This window comes from Dipodomys ordii, unplaced genomic scaffold (genome assembly GCF_000151885.1).
Source record: "Dipodomys ordii isolate 6190 unplaced genomic scaffold, Dord_2.0 Scaffold17, whole genome shotgun sequence".
Classification (NCBI taxonomy): Eukaryota; Metazoa; Chordata; class Mammalia; order Rodentia; family Heteromyidae; genus Dipodomys; species Dipodomys ordii.
This window is the reverse complement of record NW_012267233.1, coordinates 26,427,221-26,440,805: the sequence shown is the minus strand read 5'-3', so window position 1 is coordinate 26,440,805 and position 13,585 is coordinate 26,427,221.

The following is a 13,585-nucleotide window of genomic DNA, read 5'->3' as shown; positions in this document are numbered from 1 at the left end:
GAGAACCAGACTTAATTTGCTTTATGATTTAATTAGATTTGGTCCTGGGCAGGGACCGAATCCTGGACAAAGAATTTGCTGACCCCAGCCCACACTTGGTTAGAAAGGCCACTGTGGACCATAACAGCATTATTGAGGCTGCTGAACTGCTACTGCTGTGTATGACTGTGATCACCATTGTTAGAATTAAGGCATTGCATCCTAAATTTAACTATTCAACCTCCATTCTGTCCTGAGTTCTCTATATATCTGGGTTTATACACGTATCTTTTATTTCAATAGGCAGGCTGTATTAAACCATATGTCCTGGAAAACTTAGATTATTCTTTTCTAACAATGTCTTACTGTATAGAAAAGTTTGGTCTCCACTTAACCTGAGCCTCCCAAGTGCTAGGATTGCAGGTAGAAGAGAAGCTACTGTTCCTACCTGGCTGGGTGGCTTCCTTCCTTCCTTTTTGCCTTCCTTCCTTCCTTCCTTCCAACTTTTCTTTCTCCCTTCCTTCTTTCCTTCCTTCCATCTTTTCTTTCTCTCTTCCTTCTTTTCTTCCTTCCTTTTTCCTTTCCTTCTTTTCTTCCTTCCTTCCATCTTTTCTTTCTCCTCTCCTTCCTTCTTTTCTCCTTCCCTTCTTTTCTTTCTCCCTTCTTTTCTTTCTGTCTCTTCTCTCTCTTTCTTTCTTGGCTTTTTTTCCCCACTCAAGGCTATTGCTGTACTGCTTGGGCCACACCTCCACTCCTGGCATTTTGCTAGTTAACTGGAGATGAGAATCTCACGGACTTTCTTGCTTGAGCTAGCTTTGAATTATGGTCCTCCTGTGTAATTAGGATTAAAAGTGTGAGCCACTGGCTCTTGGCATGGCTTCTATTTCTTGACCAGTCACTATGCATAACACTTAAGAATTTCAAAGTTAGGGTTGAATATACATAAATAACATTTACAGTTTTAAAAGCACTTAAGAGTATAATTCAGTGGCATGAAATATTTACACTGTTTTGCAAGCGCCATTGCTATCCATCATCAGAACTTCCTTGTCCTTCCATAGAGAAAGCATCATTATTTTAACTCCCCACTTTTCCTCCCTATGCCTCTGATATCCACTATTCTGCTTTCTTTCTGTATGCACTTGACTATTCCATGTACTTTACCACAGTGGGACATGACGGGCTTCTTTCACTTGGCATTATGTCCTCTAGGTTGAGCCACATAGTAGCATGGATCCAAATTTCAATTCTTTTAAAGGCTGAATCATATTCCATTGCATGTAGATACCACATTTTGTTTATTCATTTATCCACTGATGGAAATAATTACTTTTTAATGAACACATCAGTATTTGCAAGGGAAAATGACATCATCCCTCAGAAGGAAACACATAGGAAATTCAGTGAAGATGGTACCCTGAGTTGACTTGTGTTTCTCCAAAATTCCTATTTGAATTCTTAACTTCTGTCGCTTGAGATTTGTGCCTGCAAAGAGTTGGCTATAACTGATGTCTATATGAAAAGGTTTGGACACACAGAGGCGCACAGGAGTACACAGAGCAAAGGCGGTAGGAGCACACGAGAAGCCTCAGGGGAAAGAACCCTGGCAGCCCTTGAGAAATAGATATCTGTAGTTTGCAATCGTAGATTGTCTATGCTATTTTGTTATGGCAGCTATAGCAAACTAATGCTACTTGTCACAAAAAAATACTTTTAGTGCTTTTATGAAACTTCCTTAGAAAGTTTGAGCTCATGTATCTATACTCTCATTACTTTACATCCTCATTATGTTACAATCACAATTCAGGTTGGTCATTAGCCTTCTCTCAACTTATTTGGCTCTGAATGCCTTTTGACTCTAAACAAAGTAAGTAAATGATTTCTTAAAGGATAAATGCATTTTACTGTGGATATTCAAAATAAAACACTGCCAACTTTGTTTTGAGCAATAGAGACAGAGTTGAAAGAATTTTGTCTATGTGGTAATTCACACTGAAGGAGACAACATTCCATTAAGAAAAATATTGCTCTATTTTATTTGTTAAAAAAAAATCTGTCCCTTACTTCATCCCTTGGACTCTGCTTTATACATACTATCTGTGTGCATTTGGAACTTGCTTCCCTTTTTTTTTCTTTCCAGAGCTCAAGTCCTTCAAAGATTTCTATGACCTGAGTCTTAAACCAAAGCTGCAGAGCCCTCTGTTTCTCGAATCCACAGCTGGCTTGCTTTGATACTTTGCTCAAAAGATCAGCTCTCAATGGAGCTCAGTTCACAGACAAGCTCCAGGCCAGTGCCCTCTCCTCTGCCCCAGACAGAGCAAGGAAAGGTGGGGGTTGTAATGAAAAGGCGGGTACTAGGAAAGTCAGCTTTTTGTCTTAAGAGCATAAGGCCACAAGTTGGAATTTAGGGTCTTGAGCTTGGTAAAGACATCCCTAAAAGTTTTCAATTATCTTGTAAAGTTACTTTAGAAGAAGAGGTTAGATCACTGACATGGTTGCATCATCTTTGTCTCCAAATTTCTCATTGGAAAAGTTTCAAAAAATGACACCAAGAAAGTCTTAACTCACTGGGTTGAACTCATTTTGGAAAGGGTTGGTGCCTTCAGCCTCATTACAAGTGCGGCCACACTACTGAGCACCTCTTGCTACTCTGCTGAATGAGCAACCTTGGCCTTCCACTTGCTCTGTTTCTGTGATCTAAGTGTCCACTGTACTGATGTAGTCCTTATTTTCCTTATTCCCACTTGATCCCCTCTCCTTTGATAATGCTCATGTTGAACACCAGATTTAGAGGACAACTCTGTACAGATTAAAGTCACTTTTATCTTCATAGCAACTCTGAATTTGAACTTGTAAGGTAGACTGGAGGCTACAACAGTAAGTGTATGCTGTTATAGGTCTGGATTTGAGTCTGTTACAGATGGACTTTGGACTCTCTCTCTCTCTCTCTTTCTCTCTCTCAGTTGTTCGGTTGTGGGGCTTAAACTCTGAGCCTGGGCACTGTAACTGAGCACTTTAGCTCTACCACTTTGAACCACAGCACCACTTCTGGTTTTCTGATGTTTTATTGGAGATAAGAGTCTCACAAATTGTCCTGCCTGGGCTGGCTTTGAACCACAATCCTCAGATCTCAGCCTCCTGAGTAGCTAGGATTACAGACATGAGCCACCAGTGCCGGGCTGACTTTGTCTCTTTATCTGCCTCATAGGAAGGTAAAGAACAGTGTTGTAGCCAAAGGTACTCCACAACTTTAGTTGCCTTAATTTCTGCCTTTAAAGTATCCCTCCAGACTTCAGATGATTAATGCGTGAAAACTCTGTGTTAAGACAAAAAAGCCAGACACTGGTTGCTTATATCTGGAATCCTAGCTACTCAGGAGGCTGATATCTGGGGACTGCAGTTCAAAGCTAGCTTGGGCAGAAACATCTGGGAGACTCTTATCTATGTAAACCAACAAAAGACTGGAAGTGAAGCTGTGGCTCAAATGGTAGGGCACTAACCTTGAGCAAAAAAGCCTGGGGTAGCACCCGGGCACTAAATTCAAGCACCAGTATGGACACCCAAAGGAGAGGAAAAAAAAATGACAAAACCTAGTGCCACAGTGACAATTGCTTAATTAAAAAAAAGACAAATGAGCTAAATACCTGTTGAAAGACCTGCTTTTGTCTCCCAGTGTCCTGGAGCTCCTGGCTGTTATGAATCCAAACAGCATATTCCATTGTTTCCCACAAAACATACTATATACAAAACCATTGTTTATGGGCAAAGACAGCCACAAAGTAAAAGAAGTTTGAATTCCTCATCCTTAGGAAAATACTTTCCCAATGAGCCCTGGCTAATCTAGTGGACCACAGTGCCAGCAGGCAGGTCGGAGTGCCCCCTCTGCGCCCACCAAAGCCCTTAGGAAGTTCTTAACTATGCCCGCACTTGGCAATGAGACCTATTGAGAATTAACTTTCTCCTTTTCTTGAGGATGGAGGAATGCAATATGCAGAATTTACCTTTTGTGTCTCCCTCTGGAGCTATTTTATTCTTGATTAATGCCAAGAGAAAAGGCTTACAAGTGCCCTTCACGTATAAATGCCTGATTAGGAAACTTTCAAAGCTAATACCATGGATAAATGCACACATTTTCCCTAAAAGAATAGAAAAAGAAAATGGAATTGATCATTATACAGCTAAAGAAGTTCTCCAATAAAATAAACTTCCTATTTGTACATTCCACATAAGCCAGGCTAAGCCTCTGCAAGTGAATTGCTAGAATTCTCATTTAAAAACCAAAGATACCCCCAGCTTACCTGCCGCTGCTGGCACAGGCCTTTGCTAACTCCTCCAATTTAACCAAGTGACCCCACTCTATGCCTTGCCCCCCCAAAACACAGGCTGGTACATTTCAGTGTTGGAGGTGGAGTATAGTGGGAGGTGTTTGGGTCACAGAGCAGAGCCCTTGGTTGATTAATGCCCTCCCTCAGGAGCTAGTGAGTGCTCTAGCTCTCCTAGAACTAATGATTTGCTCATAAGAGCCAGTTATTGGAAAGCAGGGCTGTGTTTTGTCTCCTCCATACATGCCCACTCACTGCTCTTCACACCCTCCTGCAAGTGCAGGGTACTTACTCCCTTACTGTGTTAGCTTGGGTTTCCCTGATGGAAGAGCCTGGCAGCTGGCTAACTGGCAGGGAGATTATTTAGGAGGTGATCCAAGGAAGAAAGAGAGAGATCAGGAGAGTAAGGTAGTTAAGGGGAAAACAGCCACTGTAAGGAACAGAAGGACCACCTGAGAAGCCCACTTAACATCTTTCAGAATTTTCCTAAAATATAGGAAACTGGCACAAGTATCCATCAGCCTCTTCCCATTAATCAAAAGGCATCCCTCATTAGAGTTCACTTCTTGATTTCTGCAGAGGCTTGGGTCCACCCAACTCTCCTATTATTCCTTATCTGTGATTATAAAATAAGCTGCCCCAAAACTTCATGCCTTACACTCACAAACAAATAGTTCCCATAGTTTTGGTGGGTCAGAAATGTAGGTGCAGCTGGGACACTGGCTCAGGATTATCTACAATATTGCAGCCACGCTGTTGTCCCCAACTTCTAATATCTAGTGCTTGGCTTGTGCTTGAGACTCTGTTCTCAAGGTGGTGCACATTCGTAGCTGATGGTAGGTAACCTTGGTTCCTCACTGGCCGTAGGCAGTGGGACTTATTTGTTATCATATTGTCACTTCCATACTAAAGATGCTTGATGTCTTTACTTCACTTTTTAGAAGCTAGCTTTTGGGAAGGACTAGAGGGAAGGAGAGAGAGAGAGACATGGGGGGGGAAGGGAAGACACAGACACAAAGAGACAGAGAGACACAGACACAGAAAGACAGAGATAGACACAGACACAAAGAGACAGAGGGATACAGACACAGAAAGACAGAGATAGACCAACCAACAGCTAGAGAGAGAAAGAGAGAGAGAGACAGAGAGAGAGAGAGAGGTACAGAAACTAGTCTTTTATGACCTACTCATTAATATTTGTGCTATTGGTCACACAAGCCCATCCAAAGCTTTGTAAAAACTATACACGATTAAGATTGGTAGAAATGGAAAGAAATGGGGAATGCTATGTAGTTGGGCTACTATATAGGTAAACGTGTACTTAGGGAGCAGGGACAGCACAAAGTGAACCATAAAACTACACAGAACCATGTGTACCACCAGGCTGAAATAACACATGAGGCCACGAGGGTCATGGAATCCCAGATGCTTACTCAGGCAAGGCTTCCTTCATGCCTTCTAACACAAACACCAATTGTTCCTTTGGTTCTTCAAGCTGAATCCAGAAAGATGTCAATTAAACAAAGACCTCAGAACATACCAACGTGCAAGGCTGATCTAGAATTTTGTAATTACAGGTACCATAGATAATCTGAAAGTGACACACATCTTGGGTTGATTACATAATTTAGAAAGCTTATTTCTTGGTTTTCTTTTACCCCCAAGGTACAACACAGAGAAGCCAGCTACATGTCTGCCTGCTTGAAATAGGGGAACCAGAACAGTTTAAGGGCTCTACTTTTACTTAATAGGACAATATGCAACTCTAAAGAAAACTCATCTGTGTTATTATAAGATTCATTTTGGTTTAAGTCTTCTTTTCATTTCAACAGACTCCTTCAGACTGTAAGGGCCATAGTAGTTGCTATTATGTAAACCATAATGTTTTTGAACCTCATATAACCAAGTCATTTGGGTGGGTATAGATAAAAAAAAAGGCATTTCTACTCATGGAATGTGTTAAAGAATCCTCAATCTTAAAGGCACTTAACTGCTGGATGCCATTGGCTCAAACCTGTGATCACCCCCCCACCCCTGGCAACTAACACCTGTTCTCATTCTTTTCCTTATTAACAAAAAATTGGATATACAGCCAAAAACCACTTAGAATGACAATGTAATACATTTCTGGCCAAGGAATTTTATGTGAAGCCTGCAGGACAGCTCAGGGTTTCAGTGTTTCTGATACACCCACAGAGCCTACCTTTTGTTTCCTACCCTTGCTAGAAAGGCATGAGAGTGATTGGAGCTGGAGCCAAAGAAACCACCATGTTATCCTGGAAGAAAGGCCAAGAGAAATCAAAGCACTTTTGGTCACCAAAACCCAGGCACTGGTTAGCTCTATATTTGTGTAGATGTGGTTTCTCTCACTGCTGCTCAGTTTTCTGTTATATATAGTTGAACTGAGTTCTTAATAAACACAGACCACAAAGATATTTTTAGATAAACCCTAATAATGTGATTAATTTGGTTACACCAATTGTTAAATAAGCTTTATTATCTTCAGAGAAGCAGTTTCAAAGTTTCAAATTTGCATAAGCCATCATTTCTGATGTTCTAAGAAACAATTCAGTCTAATGATGATCCTGATACTTCTGCACATGGGTTTTCATGGTGTTTTTTCCAGTCCTTTCAACAAACAAGCCCTTCCACCCAGCTATAGGACTGGTTCTTATCGAACGAATGGGCCTTCACAGATGACCCTAATCTGTTGATGTTATACCCTCCTTACCCATCACCTACCTTGCAGAAGCTTTAGATGATTCCTCCATCTAAACCAGGTAATCTGGTGCTATGGTTTGGATATAGTTTGTCTTCTCCAAAATGTACACTGAGACATCAGTGCTCAATGTAGCCCTGTTGAAAGCTCTTTGAGTCACAAAGCAGAGCCCTCACAAATACATTAATGTCCTCTTCTCAGGGTAGAGTGACTTCTTGCGCTCACAGGTCTGGGTTATTTAGAGTGGATTGCTACAAAATAGAGTTACTTCCATTTTTTTCTTCTTTCACACATGCCACCCCTGCTATTCTCTAACATTCTCCTACTATGGCATGCCATCTGGCTCTTGCTAGATATGCCCTCCCAATTTTGAACTTTCCTACCTCCAGAACCATAGTTTAGTTTAAGCCATAGTTTAGTTTAAAAATGACTCATTTTAGGTACTCTGTTATAGTCACAGAAAAAGGATTAGGACATTCATTTATACTCCCTTTAAACAGAACCTTTCCTTCTGGAATCTACATATATATATATATATATATATATATATATATATATATATATATATATATATTTCTTTTTCAGAGTATGTACATAGTATTTGTTTCCTCGTGTGAACTACAAACTCTGTGGGGGTCAGTTGTATTTGTGGGTATTTGTGTCTATGTCTTGGTCCTCATAGAAAAAACAATGTAAGGGAAAATGTTATGTCCACACTGTCTTTCAGGGAAGCCCCTGAGAAGTTCAAGTGAGAGCTCTTGGTCCAAGGACTTACAGAATTTAGAGACCATCAGAGATGGAGCCCATATGGTACCCAGGCCCAAACTGAAGCCCTGGTACTAATGTGCTCCCCTGTACACACATGCATTAACATGCTAAATTTCAGAGATAAAGGGCTGGGAAGGTGGCTCAGTGGTAGAGTGCTTGCCTTGCATGTATGAGGCCCTGGGTTCGATTCTTCAGTACCACATAAGCTGAAAAAAGCCGGGAGTAGTGTTGTGGCTCGCTGAGGGACAGCATCCAGGCCCGGAGTTCAGGCCCCATGATGGACCAAAAAAAAAAAATCAGAGATAAAGTGAAAATTCAAGATTTGTTGAGAGGGAGCATGTCTTTAGTGAAAGTTGGGCAATGTTATGGAAAAAATGAATCAAGCTCCTGCCGTGTATCCAGGGCTTGAGTCAGTCTTCCTCAGCAGTAGGCTCCTTAGAACAATGTACCCAAAGACAGCAAGGGTTTACTATATTCGCTTTTTTTGTTGGTCATGAGGCTTGAACTCAGGGCCTAGGTGCTTTATCTGTTCAAGGCTAGTACTCTACCACTTTGAGCCACACCTCCACTTCTGAGGGCTTTTTTAGGTGGTTAATTGGAGATAAGAGTCTCATGGCTTTTCCTGCCTGGGTTAACTTCGAACCGCAATCCTTAGGGTTCAGCTTCCTGAGTTGCTAGGATTACAGCCATGAGTCACCAGTGCTTGGCTTGCTTGTTACTTATCACTTACTTATTTTATTTATTTGTATTTCTCATCGCAAGTCTCTGGGAAGAAGGGTATGTCCAGAGATGGCATCATCCCCACTGGAGTCTGAGCCACTTAAGATAATGATTAGGGGCAACAGGCTAGTTTCAATATCTTTTAGTTACCTTAAGCAGGAAAAAAATACTGTCATATATAGTTAAAAGTGAGCCTCTTCAAATGCTTTCCTTGTAACTTTTTTCATGCCAGTCCTGTGGTTTGAACTCAGGACGTGGGCATGGTCCCTGGGCTTTTGTGCTCAAAGTTTGAAGTCTATCACTTGAGCCACAGCTCTACTTTTTTTTGTTTGTTTTTTGGTGGTTAACTCGAGTTAAGAGTCTCATAGACTTTTCTGCCTTCAAACTTTAATCCTCAAATCTCAGTCTCCTGAGTAGCTAGAATTACAGGCATGAACTATTGGCACTGGGCTCAAGGCCCATATTTTGAAGAGGTAAATGCAGACTGGAAAATATCTCTTTACACTGGTGACCAAGTACATACTTGGAGAACATTTAGCTGTGGTGATACGTCACTTCCAGATAAAGGTTCTGTTTGTTGGAATATAATACAGAATCATTTGGCTTTTCCAAGAAATGTTATTCCCCTTCTAAGTTCTATACAAACATCAAAGTGATAACTCAAAATAAATCATTTTTGGGACATTAAAACCCAATTAAGAGGATGAAGAAGACTGGAAAGAAATTTAATAATTCTTATGGAAAACCTAAAATTAAGCTAGATGTGGTAGTACATGCTTGTAATCCTACCACTTGGAAGACTGAGGCAGGAGGATTCCAAGTTCAAGCCAGCTGATACTTCATAGTGAGACTCTGCCTCAACAAACAAAACAAGAAAACTTGAAAATGCAATACCTGATGGAAAATATATTGCCATTTGCTGCTTATTCTACCCCTTCCTCTAAGCACCTACTATAATGAGAACAGCAGTGAAAAACTACTGTCTATCTGCAAGTCTTGTTAACCCCCACATCTGAACTTGAGAGATGTAAAGGTAGGAAGTGGGGTAAGACAGAAGTGGAGTCAGGAATCAGCTGGAAGCTGCCCCTCCAGAGGCTACATACTGTGGACAGTGGAGCTGAATGGTCTTGGTAATCATAGGTCATCTAAGGACGAAGATTCTGGAATATTTGGATGCTTATATATCCTGCTTATTTGGCTTTCTAGTGGATAAATAAAAGTCTTACTCAAGAGACTTAATTCTAAGGAGTAATTTTATAAGTTGCTTCATTTCCTACTGGAATTAGGATGTTCACAATAAATAAATTAATAGTATTTTAAATTACTCAATAAAATTAATTGAAAGGAGCCAGGTGCTGGTGGTTCATGCCTTTAATCCTAGCTACTCAGGGTACTAAGATCTGAGGATTGAGGTTCTAAGCCAGCCCAGATAGAAAAGTCTGTGCGACTCCTATCTCCAATGAACTACTCAGAAAAAGCCAGAAGCGGCACTGTGGTTCAAGTGGTAGAGCACTACTAGCTTTGAGCAGAAAGAGGATCAGGGTCAGCACCCCAGGACTGGCTAATAATAATTGAAAGGATATGAAAGATAAAATTATCCATCACTTGATACCTATTTTTTAATGTATATATAGGCATATCTTAATTTTTAAATGATTTTAGTGTATTTAAGAATACCCTAAAACTATGAAGAAAAATACTATTTTCTTCATAGTACTTCTCAGTGCTTTTAGAGGCTTACTTTTTTTGTACCAGGTTTTGAACTTAGGGTCTGGCCCTCTGTCACTTCAGCCATTCCTCCTGCTTGGTTTTTTGCAGTTTATGTTGGAAATAGACTCTCATAGACTTTTCTGCCTAGGCTGACTTTAAACTATTATCCTCTGGCTCTCAGCCTCCTGAGGAGTGAGGATTTGTAGATGTGAGATTCCAGCATCCATCTAGAGAAAAGACTTTGAAAAGCTACTGATACGTTATCCACCACGGAAATTGCCCATCATGAATATTGATCAGAAAATATTAAGACACAAAATTAACAAATCTGAAGTAGAGAGTTGTACACGCTTAGATTTTTCAGAATCACTTACAACAAAGGCAATAAACGTAGATCCAGAAGGAGGTACTGTTTTTGCCAGAGACAAAATTACTTTAAAATATTACTTGAAAAAAAATAAAAACCCGATAGACCAGTATACTTGTCAAGAATTTGTGACCTTATAGTTATTTACTTCTGTGTGGGGGTGGGGGGAGCTCTCATGTTTGAACCACACTCCAACCCTTTTTTGCTCTGGCTTTGAGATGAGAGTGCCCCTGTTGTATTGTGTATCACTTATAATGATATACACTCTTGAGTAACTTTTGTCTATACACGCAGAAAAGTTTAACAAGCAATCATTCATTTACTAGGACAGTTGGGGCACAGCTTTCAAAGCAAGAAGCAGAGATTATGTCTTTGTGAGCACACATTTGATTAAGAGGCACTCCTAGTGCACATTGGCGGGACCGAGCAGGGAGCCAAATGCTTAACTTCACTATAACCATTTTTGCAGCACCCTTGAGGAAATAGTAGCCTGCCGCCACTCGGGTAAACAATATCTGTGAGTGATGGAGAGTAAAGTGCTAAGAGCAGGAAAGCAACGGGCACTAGACGTGTGCAAGACATGCATGCAATTCATGGAAGGATCAGATGTAAAAAAAATGAACAGAATTACGTTCCTGCTCAGACCCAGCAAACTTCTCACAGCCTTAGACTCAAGGAATTCATAATGAATACAGTGGATAATGTTTGTGTTAACTTAGAAGTAAAAGAGGGATTGGGAAGGTGGCTCAGTGGTAGAGCACTTGCCTTGCATGCATGAGGCCCTCATTCCTCATCACCACATAAGCAAAAAGAAAAAAGCCAGAAGTGGCGCTGTGGCTCAAGTGTTAGAGCGCTAGCCTTGAGCTGAAGAGCTGAGGGATAGCACCCAGGTCCAGAGTTCAAGCACCATGACCGACAAAAACCCCTAAAAATTAAGAAAAGAAATAGCTAAGCCTAGTTGAGCACAAATGGCACAGGACTGTATTTCCAAGAAATCAGGGGGCTGAGATCTGAGAATCTTGGTTAAAAGCTCTTCCTGGCAGAAAAATCTGAGAGACTCTTACTCCAATTAACCATCAAAAAGTTTGAGGCATGGCTCAAGAGGTGGAGATAGAGAGAAAAAACAGAGTTAGAATGAGACTCTGAGTTCAACTCTGGTACAAAAAGATTAAACTCAATCTTCATTTTTGATGGTTCTAAGTACTGTTGGTTTAAAGCAGAAGAAATGTTTTAAAAATATTCAACTAATCATCCACTCATTTATTTAGAAACTTAAAATCTGGGCCCTTCTATCAGAACATTGTCATGAGAACAAGATTCTTAGATTTTTAATTATCTTTAAGTAGTTTAACAAAGGAGTTGTTGTTTAACGAAGCAGTGTATGAATATAATGCATTTTGAGCAGTGTCACCCCTTTCAACATTCTCACCCACCCCTTCCAACCCACCTCTTGCCTTACTTTTCTTAATTTTGTAGCATATACATTGAATTCTGACTGCATTCTTCCCCTCCTTCTCCTCTTCATTTGTCTACTTCTCTCCCCTTGGCCCCACCCTACCTCTTGCAAGAAGCCATTTCCTGGCACTTATTTTCTTGGGCTTTGACTCTGCCTTTGTAAGGAATTATACTATTTTAGTTCTTCCTTCAATCTACCATGTTTCAGTTAATACATTTGTATACACTTGCATACCACCCAGTGTGTTTATTTATAAGTTTATAGGCTAATTCCAACTTCCACATATGAGGGAAACCATGTAACCTTTGTTTCTCTGAGCCTGGCTTTACTTCACTTAATCTAACTTTTTCTAAGTCTTCCCATTTCTTTACAAATGGCACAACAATACCATTCTTTTTTTAATGGATGAGTAAAATTCTATCAGAACATTCTTAAGGTTGCTACTTAAAATATTAAAATTGTTTTCTTTTAAATTTACTCCTTCCTAAGCCTAACATCAAAACATTTTCTATAACCAGTCTATCATTGAAATGAAATAAACAACTTTTAACATTTGAAACACAACCTGTTGTCCCGCAAATTAGAGACAAAGGACTTTCACGCAGAAAATACAGATCTTAACATTCATGCACAACTTTACAATTCTACAAAATGACCTCAGACGCTCTTCTGGATTACCATAAAACATGTTTATAAATTAGAAACAGAAAAGCACATTAATATCAACGAAAGCAACAGGCAACAGCAGAACTTAGAGATACTAAGAGTCATTTGGTACTCTGCTCATAGGTGAAAGACCTTCCAATCAGACTGAAGGGGCAACCAGTTAGCCATGCATAGCAGCAGGCATGTTGATGTAAGTGTAAGGCTGGGCTGACAGAGAGGGAGGTTAGTGGTAACAAGGAAAGCTTCAAAGACTACAATGGCCTGGACACTCGGTAGGAGCCAGTGCTGTGCCTACCTTAATAATCCCCCGGAAATCACATCATTATGAAATTGTTTTCTATAATGGTGGCCTGAGTCATCAAGGAAGACTTTAAATCCTGTTTAGTATTCTCTATTTTCAAAAGCAGGAAATGTGTTGGGATCAGGAGACTGAATAATGCATTTTAGAGTTTTATAGGCAAGATTCGGTTGTACACACATTTTATATATTCCTATGTACTAAAATCTAAGTAACTGGTGGCTTAATCTTGGCCAATAAAATGCTTTTCTAATAATTATGAAATGTTAATGCCATTAATAATGGCTAAAAAAAGAAAAAGCTGGGTGCTGGTGGCTCATGCCTATAATCTTAGCTGCTCAGGAGCTGAGAACTGAGGACTGAAGTTGGAAGCTAGCCATGGCAGGAAAATCTGTGAGACTCTTATCTTCAATAACTACTCAGAAAAAAGCCCGAAGTGCAGGTGTGGCTCAAGTGGTAGAGTGCTAGCCTTAAGCAAAAGAAGCTCAGGGACAGTGCCCAGGCTGAGCTCAAGCCCCAGGACCAGCACACGCACATGCATGCACATGCACACACACACACACACACACACACACACACA